General features: G+C 38.1%; 1 protein-coding gene and 1 long non-coding RNA gene across 2 annotated transcripts in view; one reads left to right on the top strand and one right to left on the bottom strand.

Annotated features, from left to right (window-relative positions):
* LOC140721276 (uncharacterized) overlaps positions 1-20,257 on the bottom strand; it is a 133,707-nt gene that overhangs the window by 67,551 nt on the left and 45,899 nt on the right. The gene's annotated exons all lie outside the window — the stretch shown is intronic.
* LOC140721284 (uncharacterized) overlaps positions 1-20,257 on the top strand; it is a 29,146-nt gene that overhangs the window by 7,940 nt on the left and 949 nt on the right. The gene's annotated exons all lie outside the window — the stretch shown is intronic.

The raw sequence follows: 20,257 nt of genomic DNA, 5'->3' as shown, positions 1-20,257 counted from the left end.
CTGCCAGGACTTAAGAACTTTTTTTTAAAGCTATTATTAATGCTTTTTGAGTTAGTGATTTAGATGCATATCATATTATTACTGAGTTAAGTATTGTATGTAATTAGTTTTTGCTACAACAAGTGTATGGGACATTGGAAAAAAAGGTTGAATTTCCCCATGGGGATGAATAAAGTATCTATCTATCTAAAAAAAAGAAAAGTGAGGGGAAAAAAAGAAGAAACCCATTGGAGGTACAACCCCAGAGCCATGCGTCATACAAAAAGCTTCTAAAAATAAACTTCAAACCGCCAAAAAGAAAGAAAAGATATATCAAAAAAATTTACGTTTAGATCGTGGAGGAAATCTATCAGTTAACTGAAATGATAATAATGAGCAGATGAGCCCCATCTCTTCTCAAAATCAAATAAAGGTACAAAGGATCGACTTCTAATTTTCTCCAAGACACAGCATCACCTGAGAGCCATTGTGACAAAGTAGGAGCTGATATATCCTTCCATTTCAACAAGATGGCCCTCCTAGCTATCAACGTAACAAACATGTTGGTCAGACACAGAAACGCCATGGATATTTTGAGGAATTATTCCAAAAAGCATAGTCAATTTATTAGGTTGTAAATTGATTCTGAGTGCTTTAGAAATTGTCAAAAAGATTGACTTTCAAAACTGTTTTAATATAGAACATGACCAGAACACATGTGTCAGTGTGGCTATCTCATTTTTACATCTATCACAATGCTTATCAACATTGGGAAATTTTTTCGGAAGTCTCTCCTTCATCAAATGGTAATAATGTACAATTTTAAATTGAATCAGTGAATGACGAGCACAGATCGAAGAAGAGTTAACCAGCTTCAGAATCCATGTCCAATCCTCCCATATAAAAGGGAAATTGAGTTTCTTCTCCCAATCCTGTTTAATCTTAAGTAAACGACGCTTATCCCTCTGTAATAATAAATTATAAATTCTTCCAAAAGAACCTTTCAACAAGGGGTTCATATTCATAATAATATCTAACAAATCAGCCTCCAATATGTAAGGAAAATTACTTAAATATTTTTGAAAAAAATGTCTAACTTGTATATATTGTAAAAAATGTGAATATAAGAGAGAATTCTTATCGACAAATTGTTCAAAAGACATCAATCTGCCTTCTTTAAATAAATCCAAAAAAGAATTAATACCTTTACTTTTCCAAAGCAATAAAAATTGGAATACTCCAAGAAGGTTTAAAAAAGTAATTATGATAAATTATACTACAAAGTTTAACTTTTTTAAGATTAAAAAAATTGCGGAACTGGATCCAAATTTGTAAAGAGTGCTTAACCACAGGATATAGGTTTAAATTAGCAACTTTAGCTAATTGTATAGGTAGAGTAACTCCTAATAACGAAGTTAAATAAAACTGTTTCACAGCTCTCAGTTCCTGGTCTACCCAGATTGGCTGTTCATTCCTATCAACCTAATATAACCAGAAGGACATACGCCGTGTTAACAGCCCAATAATACATTCATAGATTAGGCAAAGTGAGACCACCATCCTTTTTCAACTTTTGCAAATGACATTTACCAATTCTTGGTCTTTTATCATCCCAAATAAAAGATAGAATAATAGAATCAATCCAATCAAAAAACTTCTTAGTAAACAAAAACAGGAATATTCTGAAATAAATATTAAAATTTTGTCGGGCGGAAGCAGACATTTTGCTTGCTTCTTCTGGAATAATCCCAAAAATTGCTGTAAGTGGATTAGGTTGAACATCCACATCAATAACTTTAGATAATATTCCAAACACATCCCTCCAAAAATTGTTGAAACTTACACATGACCAAAACATATGAGTTAGAGTAGCCACTTCTGCATTACATCTGTCACAAATAGGGCTTATATTAGAAAAAATATGCACCAGTTTATCTTTGGACATATGGGCCCTGTGTACTATCTTAAACTGAATTTAGATATGGCATGTTCAGATAGGTGAATTATTGACTAAATAATAAATTTTACTCCACTGATTATCTGAAAGTGAATGTTGAAGTTGTACTTCCCAGGTGCGTTGAACCCTATCATTAGGCGACATGCGAGCATTCATTAACTGTTTATAAAGGATTGCTATTAATTGTTTTTGACAAGATTTAAACTGAAAAATAGCATAAGCCAAATTTAAAGAGCAGGACATGGGGTAAATTGGTAAAAAATCACGTAAAAAATTCCCAACCTGTAAATATCTGAAAAATGTGTATTAGAGATATCATATTTGTCCATTAACTGTGAAAAAGACATTAAACAGTCTTGTAAAAGCAAATCTTAAAAGTCCATTAAAGGAGGAAAATTGGCTTTATAAAGATCCTGATATTTTTTAGTAATTATAACACATAAATATCTAAAATAATCCATAACTTTAAAATAAATATTGTCATATATAGAGACAGATTCATTTAAAGGAAGTAATTCACTTTTACTAAAATTTATTTTATATCCTGAAAGGTCTCCAAATTTGTCATATAATTTTAGCAAAGCAGGATTAGATTATTCAGGCTTGGATATATATACCAATAAATCATCAGTGTAAAGAGAGATCTTGTGCATGGTCTCATTCACAAAAATCCCACGAATATTTTCGGCTTCACAAAGAGCAATAGCAAGGGGCTCTAATCTTAAGTTACATAACAAAGGACTTAATGGACAACCTTGGCTTGTCCCCCATGATAGCTGAGAAAAGGAGACCTACAGTTATTAGTGACAACAGTAGCAATAGGAGCTTTATATATTATTTTAATCCAATTATTAAAATTAATACCAAAACCAAATTTTTCTAAAGTATTAAATGAATATTTCCTTTCGATTCAATCAAATGCTTTTTCAGCATCCAAAGATGTAAGGCATTGTGGAGTTTTAGAAGAAGGTGAATATATAATGTTAAATAATCTCCGAACATTTGAGAAAGAATAATGATCCTTTATAAAGCTTGTTTGATCTTTAAAAATGATTTTACCCAAAATACTCTCCAACAGATTGGCCATTATCTTTTAGTGAATCTTAACATCACATTCAATAATGAAATAGGTCTGTATGAGGCACAATCAGAAGGATCTTTATCCTTTTTGAGAATTAAAGAAATAGAAGCTTAATAAAAAGTAGAGGGTAAATCACTTTTCACAAAAGATTCTTTAAACATCTCCAACATATATGGAGAAAGCAATTTTCCAAATTTTTTATAAAATTCTACAGGTTAACCAGCAAGTCTCGGGGCCTTACCAGATTGCATTGAGAAAATAGCTTTATGAATTTTGGATTCAGTAATTTAGGGATCCAGAGTTTTTTGATCCTCAACAGAAATTTTAGGAAAGGCAATCGTTCATAAAAAAAAAACAAAACCCATTCATTTCAAAGAGTCCACTGGACATTGAGATTTATAAAGTTCAGTATAAAAGTCTTGAAAAATCTTATTAATTTCTTCTTAATCCCAAGCCAGGGTACCATCTTTTTTACGAATTTTCAAAATTTGCCTCTTGGCTCCAGCTGATTTTAATTGCAAGTAATGCAAGTAGTTTATTATTTTTATCTTCAAACATATAAAATTGGGTCTTTAGCTTAAGTAGATAACCTTCAATTGAATGAGTTAATAATAGGTTATATTATGATTGAAGTTCCACCCTTTTTTTAAATGTCAATATTAGGGGAAGTCACATAGATATTATCTAAATCTTTAATTTGTTTTGAAATTTTATCTAATTTTGCTTTAGTCTGTTTTTTAAGTTTAGTTGAATAATAAATATTCTGACCACATAAAAATGCTTTGAATGTATCCAATATAATTAATTTGGACATACCTCCTATATCATTAAAAAGTAAAAAAATTCTTTTCTCTGGCTTTCGATAAAACTGATAAAGTCAGAGCTTTGTAATAAAGTCTGAGACATGTGCCATGGTGGATGGCCAAAAATGTCATCGTCAAATTCAAAGGACAAACTCAAAGGTGCATGATCAGGTATAGCAATAGCGTCATATTCACAGTTTTTAACATTAGGCAAAAGACAGGGATCAACTATAATATAATCAATCCTTGAATATATTTTATAAACATGGAAAAAAAATATTCTCTGTTATCAGGGTGTAAATGCCTCCATAATTCGATCAACCCAAAATTGGTCAAAAAAGAGTTAATAACTGATACAAAATGATTTGGAAGTCATTGATTAGTTGAGCTTTTATCAATCATAGGATTTAAGCAACAGTTAAAATCCCCACCCATTAGATAGATAGATAGACATACTCATTTAAATCTGGCAGTAAAGCAAATTTTTTTTTTTTTAAAGCAGGATCATCTAAATTAGGACCATACAAATTAACCAAAACAACCTTTCTATTACAAATCACTCCTTTAACAATTAAAAATCTACCATTAGAATCTGACTCAATATCCTCTTGAGTAAATCTATTTTATTTAATAAAGATAGACATACCCTTAGTTTTGCTCTGAGAAGTAGCATGGAGTTGTTTTCCATTCCACCAGCGATAAAATCTATTTTGATCTCCTGCCTTGATAAGCATCTCCTGAGCTAAAATTATATCAGGTTGGAATCGATTAATAATTTGAAGTCTTTTTTGTTTAATAGGATAATTCCAACCACGTATATTCCAAATTATTACATTAATCCATTTAACTGCCGTACTATAATTTTATTCTAATTTACTTTATACATGCGTAGAACACATACCAATACGGGATTATCAAAGATGGCAGTGATGAAGAATAAAGCCATATAGAAAACACGCATGCTCCGGAACCACCCAATGGGAAAAAACTCCTAACTCTAAACACACCCACCCTCCCAAAAGCCTGAAAAAAAGGCAAGTGAACTAAGATAGATGCGAAGACATGGGCCAATCTGTTGGTCTCGTCTCTGCCTCCCCCCAGCCAGTACATAAAATATATAAAATGACCTTGCAAGAAAGACAGTAAAGTCTCAACAAAGGAGAGTGTTTACATTCTATCAGGTGTTAAACAGAAAAAGAACCAAAATAATATAATATCTTAGAAAGAAAAACCAGCACCATCTTAAGTTTAGATTTAAATCCCTAAGAAAAGTTTAAATTCAGTTATAGGGTGCTATAATAAAACATATTTTAAAAAGTTAATAGTATACTTAACTGAACTAAATAGATGGAAATATTAATTAGTAAAATCATAGTAACTTAAACCTCCCAGATAAATATATAAAAAGAAACCCAGTTGGTAGAAAAAACTGCCAGTTAGTAATTCAAGAAACAACAAAAAAATCAATCCAAATATTAGATAAAAGGAACAAATCCTTTTATCCTCTTTTCTCAGTCAAGTATGTAATTAACCATTTAAACAGTCAAACTTGATCCGTAAATCTTCTTTCCAAAAAAAATCCAATAGGATGTAATGATGAGCAGGTTTTCTTCTTTTATTAATCTGTCAATGAAATATCCAAATAGCCTTCATATATCTTCTTTTCGTAGTGTGAGTAATATACAGATAATCAAACAGCTTTTCAGATAGTTCATTCAGTAGTAACGTCAGTGGCGGTGACAGGTATAGCCTGGACAAAATCCAGCTCGACTTTTGGGTCAAAGAAAGTACATGGGGAAGAATTAGGAGGAAAAACTTTCATTCTTGTCGGGTAACTCAAAGAGGGAAATCGTTTCTTATCATATGCTTGGTTCATTACCAAAGCAAATCTTGCTCTTTGTTCCATTACTTCTTTTGGATAATCTTCATAAAAACGGAGCTCAGACTCATTGAATCTGAAAACTCTGTTTTCTTGCCTGTCGCATTATTTGATCTTTAATTTTAAAGTGATGAAAACAAGCCAAAATAAATCTTGGTTTGGTTGAGTCTTTAAATTTCGAAGTGGACAGCCTGTGTGCTCTTTCAATAGCAGGTAGCTGTGATGAAATAGTCAGAAATAGATCATGAAAGCGCTTACCAAAGTAAACCATTAAGTCTCCATTTTCAGCTCCTTACTGCAATCCAACGATTCGTATGTTGTTTCTGCGAGACTTAGTTTGCAAATCAATAATCTTATTAACGATATTTTTCCAAACGGGTTGTAGTTTCAGACAGTTTTTGCTTAGTTGACGTCAATTCCTCGTCATGATTAGAAACTTGAGTTTCCATATCTTTAAGCTTTCCCAGAAATAAGTTCATTTCATTATATTCTTCTCCAGTTGATCTTTAATTGCCTTATTCTGATCTTGAATTGATTTCAGTGTCCGAACGATATCTTCAGCCCATGATGGCATTTCATCAGATCTTTCCTTCGGCGTCTTTCCTTTTTCATTACCTTTGTCAGTAGATTCATGCAGATTCTTCCCACTTCTCGTAGACATAGACATATCACTCCCCTTCAAGAATCAGCAATTTAAAAATTTGAAATTCAAAATTTAAGCTGTGAGCGGGAGAGAAAACTAAGAGCAGCACAGAATTAGTGCTACTCTATCAACAGACAGAGGCAGTCTCCATTCACCTGTAATATTAGTTCTCTTCGGGGTTGATTGGCATTCGAAAGCCCTGTTCCAATGATATGTCAAAGCTCATTGCATTCGATTTTGGTCATTGTCAGGCCAATCCATATTATTTGTTAATGATGTTGGCTAACTTAGTTGGTAAGCATTGGAGCAGTAGGGCATTAAATTGGGGGGACAGATTCCCATCATTAAAGGCTTGGTCTCCTGCAAAAGTGCTTTAGCAGGCTACAAAACTCATACAGGGTCGATATGCCAGACACGGGTTCGGGATCCTGTGTTTCCCTATCAGTTCTAACTTTAGACTGACATTCCTGCCCTTCTCTCCTATGTAGACCGGCCTTGGTTTGCTTACGTTGTTTTTCCTGCTGTCATTTTCGGCGCCCATCCATTCACACTCTGTTTTTAACGTCTCCCAACCTTTGGTGTTCCTTCTGCAGTACTTACCTCTATCCTAGTGGTCGCCAACCTGTCGATTGCGATCGACTCGTCTACCTTTGAGACTTTCCCAGTAGATCCCGAAAAAAAAAAAGAAAAATTGTTACGTATTCAGGCAACAATAAATATATATGAGTTAGGCAAGGGTTTTTATAACAAATAACATGTTTATTAAACACTGAAAACAAACCCCCCTCAAAAGTAAACAAACTCAAACATGATCGGAACTCAGCTGCTGGGCAGCTGCTCAAACAGTTCTTAATAGCTTTGCAGTCCCAAACAGTCTTTAAAGCGGTATTGAAAAAAAACAGTTCTTTAAAGCGGTATGCCGAAAGAAAACAGTTTTTTAGAGCGATATGCCGAAAGTTCAAAAGCTCACAGTACTTTTAAAAGGAGAGACTTTTTAAAGCGATGTAAATTCTCTTCCACGTCGATGTCCTTCGATTCCCCGGCGTCGAACTTTCCCACGTCGAATTTTATTAAATATAATGGCTTAAAGGTACTGACCTTCCTTCCACACTATTCTCAATCTCCCGCTATTCCCAGCGGAGACTAACATGAGAATAGTCAACGAAATCCTTCCGAATGAGGATCAAATAAGGTCGAGACCAATCCACCGTCGAAAATCGATTCTCCTCGATTTTTATCTTCCAAACTTTTCTTCACTCTCCATCAGCAAAGAAACTGTTGGCGATGACCTTTTAAACTTTAGGCATTATATAAAACTTCATTTTTAACTAAACTGCGTCATCCCATTAAATCACACAGTGACATGAAGTCATCTTGGCAAATCTAGCCACGAACTGCCCCACCTGACAGGGTGGGTCTTCCTTTTATACCCTGTAAAAAAAACCTGTCACATGACCTCTACTGGCGGGAAAATGACATCACTCCACCATCACAAGACCATTACCTCAAGTCCAGTATAACTTCAACCCCAGTCATGTGACAAGGGTACCACTGTCACGTGTCACGGGTACGTAACACCTCCCTCCAAAAAAAAACATTTTTGGTCTGTCAAGAACAAAAATTTTTAACAATAACTTACAAGAAAAACCAAATGTATAAATCATATAACATACACAATATACAATACAGTAGGAGTGTTACAATAAAAAAACCACTCCAAAAAAAAATTACATTGTACATTCAACATCGATATAGACAATCAGCAGCACATTATCTTTACCTTTAATATGAGTTATCACAATATTGTACTCTTGTAACATCAAACTCCAATTTAACAATCTTCTGTTTTTGTTTTTCATCTTACTCAGAAAAACTAACGGATTATGATCAGTGTAAACAATAAGTGGTTTTTGAGTTGTACCAACATATACCTCAAAATATTCCAAAGCTAAAACAAGAGATAACAATTATTTCTCTATTGTTGAATAGTTTCTTTGATGCTTATTAAAATTCTTAGAAAAGTATGCTACTGGATGATCAACCTCATCATCCTCATTCCTTTGCATCAACACTGCTCCCGCAGCTTCATCACTAGCATCTACAGCTAATGAAAAAGGTTTTTCAAAGTTAGGTGCCTTAAGCACAGGTTGTTGACATATCATTGTTTTCAATTTTTCAAATGCTTCCTGACAAGGCACTGTCCACACAAACTTCACATTCTTCTGCAGAAGGTTAGTTAATGGAAGGGCAACATTAGCAAAATTCTTACAAAATTTTCGATAATATCCTACCATTCCCAAAAATCTTCTGAGAGTTCTTTTCCCCATCGGAGTGGGAATCTCTAAAATTGCCTGAACTTTTGCCTGAACAGGAGCTACCTTACCTTGACCTACAACATAACCAAGGTAAGTCACAGTGGTATGTCCAAATTCACTCTTGGCTAAATTAATAGTCAAGTTAGCTTTTGAAAGCTTTTCAAACAATTTCTCCACCACAATTATGTGTGCTTCCCAAGTATCATTTCCTGTCACTAAATCATCAATATAAGCATCAGCATCTTTCAATCCCTGAATCACAGAATTAATCATCCTCTGGAAAGTACCTGGGGCATTCTTCATCCCAAATGGAAGAACATTATACTCATATAACCCAGATGGAGTTACAAATGCAGAAATCTCTCTACCTCTGTCCGTTAATGGAACACACCAATACCCTTTCAATAAATCAATCTTTGTAAGGAACTTTGCTTTTCCAACCTTATCTACACAATCATCTACTCTAGGAATTGGATATGCATCTGTTTTCGTTACAGCATTCACCTTCCTATAGTCCGTACAAAACCTAATACTACCATCAGGTTTTGGCACCATAACACATGGCGAACTCCAATTCGAGTTAGAATGTCTAATAATATCATTCTCTAACATGTATTCAATTTCCCTCTCAGCAAGTTCACATTTTTCCATGTTCATCCTATATGGATGTTGTTTAATAGGTTTGGCATCTCCAACATCTACATCATGTGAAGCTATAGTAGTCCTTCTCGGAACATCTGGAAACAAATCCTTATACTTAAAAATCAATTCCTTCTTCTGCTGTTTCTGCTCTAGCTGTAAATGTGCTAATTTCTCATCCATATTTTCCAGAATGGTCGAATTAGGTAACCTAACAGAAACAATGTCAGATTTAGAATGAAAGTCAGATGAATCATCTATCATGTTCCCAGTTAAATCCAACTCATTCTCACTAACCACAACAGTCACAGTATCAGATTGTTTCTCAAAATATGGTTTAATCATATTTATGTGGCAAAGTTGTGTTGACCTTCTACGATCTGGAGTTTTTATTACATAATCCACATCATTAACTCTAGACACAATTTCATAAGGTCCATGAAATCTAGCTTGTAAAGGATTTGTCTGCACTGGGAAAAGAACCAACACCTTATCTCCAGGCTTAAACATCCTCATCCTAGCTTCCTTATCATACCAAGTCTTCATTTTCTCCTGAGCCAACTTCAAATTTTCCTTGGCTAAGCTACAAGCTTTATGTAACCTGTCCTTAAATTTCAAAACATAGTCCAACAAATTAGTATGCACTTCCTTACTAATCCACTGTTCCTTCAATAAAGCTAAAGGTCCTCTAACTCTATGCCCAAACACAAGTTCAAATGGACTAAAACCTAAAGATTCCTGTACCGATTCCCTTACTGCAAATAAAAGTAAGTTTATACTCTCATCCCAGTCACTTTCATTTTCCACACAATATGTCCTAATCATATTCTTGAGAGTAGAATGAAACCTCTCCAAGGCCCCTTGCGATTCTGGATGGTATGCAGACGAAGTGATTTGCTTAGCTCCCAATTTATAAACTATCTGTTGAAACAATCCAGACATAAAATTACTGCCTTGATCAGTTTGTATTTCCTTAGGCAATCCAAAATAAGTAAAGAATTTTATAAGAGCCTTCGTCACAGTTTTAGCTTTTATATTCCTAAGTGGTACTGCCTCTGGAAACCTAGACGAAGTACACATGATAGTCAACAAATACTGATAACCAGTTTTTGTCTTTGGTAATGGACCAACACAATCTACAATAACTTTAGAAAACGGTTCACCGAATGCTGGAATAGGTTGTAATGGAGCTACTGGTGTAACCTGATTTGGTTTACCCACAATTTGACAAGTATGGCACGTCTTACAAAACATCGCCACATCTTTTCTTAAACCAGGCCAGTAAAAATGTTTTAAAATCTTGTCCACAGTTTTCCTTACCCCTTGCTGTCCACCTAAAGGCACACTATGAGCTAAAGTCAAAATCTCATTCCGATAAACTTTAGGAACAACCACCTGGTAAGCAACATTCCATTCCTCACTTGCAACAATTGTAGGCGACCTCCACTTCCTCATCAACACTCCTTTTTCCAAGTAATATCCTACTGACACCTTCTCAATTTCACTACCTAGTAAAGCTTGTTCCCTTAATTTTATAATCTCAGGATCTCTATTCTGCTCTGCTATCATCTCCTTCCGAGACAGAGATAAATCTTCATAGTCAGACTTACTCCCAGAATCTTGTTCAAACAACGAAGGTAAGAAAGTCTCTGACACATCCTCAAAACTCAAATCCTGAGTTGAACAGTCATGAGTAACAACCTCATTCTGCACATCAATTTTTTTAGCCATAGCTCTAGTCACAACACAGGAAGAATCTGTGTTAGAATTCACCTCTGGTTCCGCTGACTCCATTGTCAAATGCACTTCAGGAAAAACTTGTCCACCTGCCAAGTCATTACCTAACAATAAAGAAATACCCTTCACAGGTAAGCTATGCTGTAATCCTACTTTAACAAATCCTGTAACTAACCGTGACTTTAAATTTACTTTATGTAAATGTACAGGCATAAAATCACTTCCAACACCTCTTATATAATTTACCTCACCAGTATCACTCTCTTCATTAAACTTCAACACACTATCTAACATCAGTGATTGAGAAGCTCCAGTATCCCTAAGAATTTTTATTGGCACCAGAGCAGATCCTTCTTTCAAGGATACAAACCCTTCAGTTATAAAATGATCATATCCCTTTCTAACTTGGTCAGACTCTAACAAATCCTCATTTGTGTTTACCAAACCCTGTAACTTTACAGGTGCTTCAGTATGTTGCACACAAGCATCTGGAACTGCTTCCTTCTCTTTCTTTTTCAATTTGAAACAGTTAGCTATTACATGGCCAGGCTTCTTACAATAGTTACAAATAAGACCAAACTGTCTTTCCTTCACAAGTTTTCCTTCCTCCTTACCTTTCTCATTAACCTCTGATTTAATTTCTGATTTACCTTGAGTCTCCATATTATTTTTCCTCTTAAAAATTCTACCCTGAGGAAATTTATTCTTATGGATTAAAACATACTCATCAGCTAAACTCGCACAGTCCTGCAATTTATCAGTATCCCTCTCATTTAAGTAGGTCCTTACTTCAACAGGAATGCTTCTTTTAAATTCCTCCATCAAAATCAGCTCTTTCAATGTATCATAGTCCTCATTTACATTTTTAGAAGAAACCCATCTCTCAAAACACATAGCTTTATCATAGGCAAATTCCACATAAGTCTTTTCCACAGACTTTTTCAAACTTCTGAATCTTTCCCTATACGCTTCTGGGACTAATTCGTATGATTTGAGAATATTTGTTTTCACAATATCATAATCAAGTGCTTGCGCAGCAGTTAAAGCTGTGTAAACTTGTTGTGCCTTGCCTTTAATCACACTCTGTAACAACACTGACCATTTATCTTTCGGGCAGTCTGACATCCGAGCAATAGTTTCAAAATGTTGAAAATATCTTTCCACTTCTGTTTCACTAAATGGAGGGACCAATTTAATTTCTTGGCTAGCAACAAACGGTTTTCTAGAATCAGAAGACTGATTCTCAGACCTTAAATTCTCCATTGCATATTCAAACTCTCTTTTTTTCTGGTCAGATTCTAATTTATAACGCTCCAACTCTGCTTTACTTTGTTCCAACCTCATTTGTTCAATTTGCAACTGTATCTCCAGATCACTTATTGGAAACGATTCTAAAATCGATTCATCAAAATCACCCGAAGCCACAAAATGTGATGCGATTTTTCTCTGTATTACAGCTTTTGATGCAGTCGCCAAAATACCTTTAAGTTGCAATCTCTTAGCAATCTCAGATACTTCAGTTTTTTTCGCCTTCGCTAACAAATCCGCGGCTGGCGAATCCAGAAACTCATCAATATTCATCGTTGCCGAATACCACTCACAAGCCAATCAAACAAAAGAATCGAGCAATCCCCGTTACCAAAACACCGACTCAAAATTAAAAAAACATTTAACTCAAACGATCCAATTCCGCACGTCGCCCCCATAATTATGTTACGTATTCAGGCAACAATAAATATAGATGAGTTAGGTAAGGGTTTTTATAACAAATAACACGTTTATTAAACACTGAAAACAAACCCCCCCTCAAAAGTAAACAAACTCAAACATGACCGGAACTCAGCTGCTGGGCAGCTGCTCAAACAGTTCTTAATAGCTTTGCAGTCCCAAACAGTCTTTAAAGCGGTATTGAAAAAAAAAACAGTTCTTTAAAGCGGTATGCCGACAGAAAACAGTTCTTTAGAGCGATATGCCGAAAGTTCAAAAGCTCACAGTACTTTTAAAAGGAGAGACTTTTTAAAGTGATGTAAATTCTCTTCCACGTCGATGTCCTTCGATTCCCCGGCGTCGAACTTTCCCACGTCGAATTTTATTAAATATAACGGCTTAAAGGTACTGACCTTCCTTCCACACTATTCTCAATCTCCCGCTATTCCCAGCGGAGACTAACATGAGAATAGTCAACGAAATCCTTCCGAATGAGGATCAAATAAGGTCGAGACCAATCCACCGTCGAAAATCGATTCTCCTCGATTTTTATCTTCCAAACTTTTCTTCACTCTCCATCAGCAAAGAAACTGTTGGCGATGACCTTTTAAACTTTAGGCATTATATAAAACTTCATTTTTAACTAAACTGCGTCATCCCATTAAATCACACAGTGACATGAAGTCATCTTGGCAAATCTAGCCACGAACTGCCCCACCTGACAGGGTGGGTCTTCCTTTTATACCCTGTAAAAAAAACCTGTCACATGACCTCTACTGGCGGGAAAATGACATCACTCCACCATCACAAGACCATTACCTCAAGTCCAGTATAACTTCAACCCCAGTCACGTGACAAGGGTACCACTGTCACGTGTCACGGGTACGTATCAAAATAAATACACAAATACTGTTGAAAGATTGATTCTGGGTTGTGGGGTTTTAGTTCCATTCTTTCTACATGCGTGTAACTACACAGTGTCCCCAACCACTGGGCCGCGAGGAAACAACATGAGTCAGCTGCACCTTTCCTCATTCACTGTCAGCCCACTGTTGAACTTGAGTGCACGCGAGGTCATCAGTCACCTAACTGCAGTGACACCCTCATGCCAGAGATCACCAGTTGGCCTCGGGCGGCCGGTGGGAAGTGCCGTCACTACTGGCCTGGAGTGCTGCCTCTAAACCTGTTTAGCACACTGAATGTTCGTGGGGAATCCGGTGCTAAAGTATTCGCAGACGACCTAATTCGGGCTCAGCGTTTCATAGGTATCAGAGCAGCTACCGTGCTGTGATAGATAGATAGATACTTTATTCATCCCCATGGGGAAATTCAATCTTTTTTCCAATGTCCCATACACTTGTTGTAGCAAAAACTAATTACATACAATACTTATCTCAGTAATAATATGATATGCATCTAAATCACTAACTCAAAAAGCATTAATAATAGCTTTAAAAAAAAGTTCTTAAGTCCTGGCAGTTGAATTGTAAAGCCTAATGGCATTGGGGAGTATTGACCTCTTCATCCTGTCTGAGGAGCATTGCATTGATAGTAACCTGTCGCTGAAACTGCTTCTCTGTCTCTGGATGGTGCTATGTAGAGGATGTTCAGGGTTTTCCATAATTGACCGTAGCCTACCCAGCACCCTTCGCTCAGCTACCGATGTTAAACTCTCCAGTACTTTGCCCACGACAGAGCCCGCCTTCCTTACCAGCTTATTAAGACTTGAGGCGTCCCTCTTCTTAATGCTTCCTCCCCAACACGCCACCACAAAGAAGAGGGCGCTCTCAACAACTGACCTATAGAACATCTTCAGCATCTCACTGCAGACATTGAATGATGCCAACCTTCTAAGGAAGTACAGTCGACTCTGTGCCTTTCTGCACAAGGCATCTGTGTTGGCATCTACTGAAACAAACTTTTGTCGGCTGATAGGTCCTACAAGAGGGGGCGGGCTCGTGACTCTGTGACTGCCACGGCCCCGGCACGGGGACCTCCGGCCCTGACATTGTCCTCTCACCCGACCCACGACCAACCAAACCAAGCCAAGGCATCTGGCGGCGGGCGGGCAGGAGGCTGTCCAATGAGGCAATGAAGCCCTCAAAACTGTTTTGGTACCCCGAGTCCAAGCACCCTGCATTTAAATGCAAACGTGTTGAGTTTTCTCAGCAGAGAAAACGTGAGCAGCGCGGGACAGAAGGTAAGTGCCGAGCGCCACATAAACTAAATTACGGAATAGACTGGACATAAGGAACCTGCTTCGAGTATCACTGTATTCCTATCGTGTTTAACACCCCCACCCACCCCAGTCCCCGTCAGCCGGTCCGCTAGAATATTGTCAATATTAAACCGGTCTGCGGTGCAAAAAAAGGGCGGGTGCCCCAGTGTTTATACATTATTTCTACTTCCAGGTTGTGTGGTTTTACTTCCGGTCTTTTCTGCCCTGGTGTGCATGCGTGTAGCTAATTGATCTGGGTCGATCTTGCATTTTACTAATGTCAAGGTAGGGGATCTTGGGCTTAAAATGGTTGGTGACCACTACTCTATCCCTTTATCACATGCATTATTCCTCCAACTTGCTGATAATATACTGTTCCACTTTAAAGGTATGTCACATCCGGAATTTTTTCCAGTTAACCGAGGATTTCCTTCCACGCCACTGTGTGGTGTTGGGAAATCATGTACAAGGCAAGTTACAGCAGTAGTTTGCCATTGCCTTCTGCTGGGTGAGTTGTTTTGTTCACCAGCTCTAACCCAGCACAGATGAAAGTGTGCAAGGGAGTCGGCTGGATTCGAATTCGGGACCTCTCGCCTCGAAGTCCAACACTGAAGCCACTATGCCACCAGTTGCATAGCCGGCAAAGTTTCGCTTTACATCTGCCTTTTCCTTCCATTCCCTTTTCAACAATTTCCACTTCTTTCCTCAGTTCTTTTTCCAAATCAAATTTACTGCTTGTTCTCATGAGGTAATAACCCAGGCTCCTGCACCCTCCCCCATCCGTGGCCACATTTTCTTCCCCAATTTCTTATTCAGCACTGCACTCAACATTCACAAATATTTTTCCTTGTCTGGAGAACTCTCACACAAATTGTGTCGGGCTGCTGCTGACCCACTTGTATCAATTGACTGCAATTGACCGATGGTCTCTAAGTAATTTATCAGGCACAAAGCCTCCTGCTCAATTAACAATGAGATAAATTTACCCGGCTGGCACCTCCTGCTTAATTGATGAATTTACCTGGCATGTCTGCCTCCTGGCCACTTAGTAAAATTTTGCCTCCCCTTATACAAATCTCCCAACAAATTCTTTCCTGATCCTGTCAAGGTATGTGATCAGCCTTGGGTGAGGCACCGTACATCCAAAGGAACTAACGGTGAGTGACAAATTTAAAATACCCATTGGGCTCCCGTTTGGTTTCCGCAGTCCCCAGAGTGGTCCAGCTACTCACTCAGCCCGTCTGCTTGGCACTCCCTATATTGGGATACTGTTCGTGATGCCAAATGTTAAAGTTGAATCTGAATAAAACTCAGGAGACCAGCTTCTTATCGACACCACGGTTTATTGTGCGTTCAAATGCCTGCAGGAGTTTGAGACCCAGTTCAAAGAGAAGGCACGTAACCACTGCCACCTTCTGACAAGTCGAATGACTTAGGTTACAGCCGTATATTTATACATAGTACATCCCATACATTAATATTGCAAGATGTTATTTGAACTGGCACGCCCACTAAGTGTGTTGGTGCAAAATTTAATTACTTGGATAACAGAGTTTGCTAAATGGTTTTAATTATAGATGGATGTACTGTCCAGTCCTTATCAGTTATTCCCTTTGCAAGGCCCTGACTTAATTGCAAACAGATGTTCATTCCTGTCCTTATCAGTGAGTCCTCCTCCCTTTACTCAAACGAGGATACAATGTATAATGTTATCAGCTCTCAATGTGTCTCTCTGCAAGCCACAGAGAACTGGTAATGAGTCTGTCTTAGCTAAACGCTGAAGACTGAGTTCACTTCAGTTCAAAATTCCTATTCACTCCCAATTATTCTTTTAGCCAGAGGTTACACAGGTTCAAAATGAATTTTTTGTATACCCTCAATTCGTCAGGAGGGTTCAGGGGAAATATTTATGCCCAATATAGAAACTGGTGTTACCTGTGTGTATTGTGGCAATGCAAGAGGTGCTGGAGAATTTGTAAGTGGGAAGAACTGGAGTAATATTTGCAAATCTGACTTTTTAAAGCATAATTTAGCAAGCAAACCACATATGGACAATATGCAAAAGCTTTGGTGAGAAAATCCTTCATTACCCGCTACAGGCCTGCTACATAGGTTGTGTGAGAGTGCAGATGAACTCGATCAAACCCAGGGGAGATCAAAGTACTTATCAACAGTGATTTGCTAGCTGTGAAAACGATTACCTCTCTGTATAAAATTCACTGTGCACATGTCACTGAGTTAAAAAAAAGTGCGCAGTACATGATTTATGTGCACACTGGTCATTACAAATTAGAGGGGACATTGGTGGGAAGGTGGTGAGACCTCCAGTGTCCCTGATGTCCTCACCTACAAGATGTGCACCCTGCACGTTAAGGAGTTGGAACCTGAAATGGATGAATTCCGGATCATCCGGGAGTTGGAGGGGGTGATAGATATGACAGGAAGAGAGGTGAGTTACACCCAAGGTACAGGACACAGGAAACTGGGAGAGAGTCAGGAAGGGGAATGAGGTTAAATAGCCATTGCAGAGTACTCTTGTGCCCATCAAACACAACAAAAGGTAGACCACTTTAGAAACTGGTGGTGAAGGGGATTACCTGACAGAGAAAAGTCAAAGGGGTGATAGGGGATTCATTAGTTAGGGGAACAGAACAAGAGGGGACTGATATCCAAGTGGTAAGGCATGCTAGTGCTAGTGGGGGTGGAGCAGGTGATGTGGTTAAAATAAGCTGTAAGGGGAATGGGAGCCAGAATGACCAAACAGATAATGGAGAGGGTGAATTGAATTGAATTGACTTTATTAGATACATACTTCATAAACATGAGGAGTAGAAATCTTTATGTTATGTCTCCATCTAAATGTGCAATGTGTAATTTATAGTAATTTATAATAGATCATTTGTACATAGGACAGTCAATATAACATCGAAATGCAATTGTATCAGCATGAATTAATCAGTCTGATGGCCTGGTGGAAGATGATGTCCCGGAGCCTGTTGGTCCTTTTGCTGTGGTACCATTTCCTGGATGGTGGCAGCAGGAACAGTTTGTGGTTGTGGTGAATTTGGTCCCTGATATCCTTTGGGCCCTTTTTATACACCTGTCTGTGTAAATGTACTGATAAATGTTCACCACTACGGATGTGCTGGGCTGTCCGCAACACTCTCTGCAGTTTCCTGCAATTAAGGGAAGTACAGTTCCCATACCAGGCAGTGATGCACCCAGTCAGGGTGCTCTCAATTGTGTCCCTGTAGAAAGTCCTCAGGATTTTGGTCCCCATCCCCAACTTTTTCAACTATCTGAGGTGACAGAGGTACTGCTGTGCTCTTTTCACAACACAGCCGGTATGTACAGACAATGTAAGGTGCTTTGTGATGTTTATGACGAGGAACAGATCCATTGATGTCAATAGGGGTTATCCTGTCTCCATTCCTCCCGTCGTCCACAATCAGCTCCTTTGTTTTTGTGACAATGATGGAGGGTTTGTTTCCTTGACACCAGTCAGATATTCAGATCATAGATAGATTCAGCAGTTAGATGGTTGAGCCTGGTGCGATGAATGTGCTGAGCTGTATATATCACAATGCAAGAAGCATCGTAGGAAAGCCAGATGAGCTCAGGACAGGGAATTATGATATTGTAACCAATATTGGGACTTGGTTGCAGCCAACAGTCTGAGGGATTTAGAGGAACAAATTTGTAGAGAGATTGCAGTCCATGCCAATAAACAAAAAGGTTGATTCAGTAAGTGATTTTAACTTTCCATATATTGACTGGGACTCCTAAACTGTAAAGGACTAGATGAGGTAGAGTTTGTCAAATGTGCCCGTAATCAATACGTAGAATTCCTGATGTAGAAGTGTGCAATAAGCTGTTAGGAATTGATCAGGGCTGGTGACAGAAATTAGTGATCATAATGCCATGAGATTCAAAGTAAATATGGAAAAAGAGTGGTCTGGACCACGGGTTGAGATTCTAAATTGGAGAAAGGTCAATTTTGAAGGTATCAGAAAGGATCTGACAAGTGTGGTTTGGGACAGGTTGTTTCCTGGCAAAGGAGTACCTGTAAGTGGGAGGCCTTCAGATGTGAATTTTTGAGGATGCAGAGTTTGTATGTGCCTGCCAAAATGAAAGTTGACTGGTCCAGGGAACCTTGCTTTTGAAGAGAAATTGAAGCCTCGTATATTTTGTTCCTCTAAATGCCTCAGACTGTTGGGTGCTACCGAGACCCATTAATGACTACAAATCATGATTCCACGCACTGAGCTCATCTGAATTTTTTTGTTGTCTTCTTTTGGCTTCTCAAAGCTTCTGAATAGTTTTTGTTCTTTTGTTTGCCCTCTCTTTGACATTTACGTTGGCTTTGGCTTCTCATTTTAGCCACAGTGTGTCCTCCTGTCTTTCTAATGCTTCCACTTCTGTAGCATCACTCAGGTCTCGAATTGCTCCAGAAACTCCATCCACTGCTGCTCAATTGTCACTCCTACCCTTTCCCTTCCAAACAAGTTTGGCCAGCTTCTTTGCCATAGAAACATGGAGAAGTTCAGTAAAGAAACAGGCTATTTGTCCCATCTAGTCAATGCCAAAAAAGCATTTAAACTTGCAGTGCGATCTGGACCAGCTGGCAAAATGGTTTGAGAAATGGAAAAAGGAATTTAATGCAGACAAGTGTGAGTTGTTGCACTTTGGTCTGACCTACAAGGGAGGTCTTTCACAGTGACTGGTCGGGCACGGAGGAGTGTTGTAGAAGAAAGGGACCTCTTGTAGAAGAAAGTCCTTAATTCACTGAAAGTGGTATCACAGTTAGATAGAGACGGAAGGGAAGATTTTAGCCCAATGGCCTTCATGAACAAAAGTACTGACAGCAATTGATGGATGTTATGTTGATTTGTAGAAGACATTGGTGAGGCCTAATTTGGAGTACTGAGTGCAGTTTTGGTCACCTACCTACAGGAAAGATTTAAAAGAGATTCAGAGATTTCAGAGAAAATTCACAAGGATGTTGCCAGGTCTGGAGGACTTGGGTTATAAGGAAAGATTGAACAGGTCAGGACTTTATTCCTTGGACTGTAGGAGATTGAGGGGAGATTTGATTGATGGGGGGGGGGGGAGTACAACCAGAGGCCATGGGTTAAGGGTGAAAGGTGAAATGTTAAGGGGTATATGAAGGGAAACTTATTCACACAGACGGTCATCCGGGTGTGGAATGAGCAGCCAGCACAAGTGGTGCATGCAAGCTCGATTTCAACATTTCAGAGGTTCATGTAGGTACCTGCATGGTAGGGGTATGGGAGTGGGC

Source organism: Hemitrygon akajei, unplaced genomic scaffold (genome assembly GCF_048418815.1).
Source record: "Hemitrygon akajei unplaced genomic scaffold, sHemAka1.3 Scf000053, whole genome shotgun sequence".
Lineage (NCBI taxonomy): Eukaryota > Metazoa > Chordata > Chondrichthyes > Myliobatiformes > Dasyatidae > Hemitrygon > Hemitrygon akajei.
This window is presented reverse-complemented; position numbering and strand designations above follow the sequence as displayed.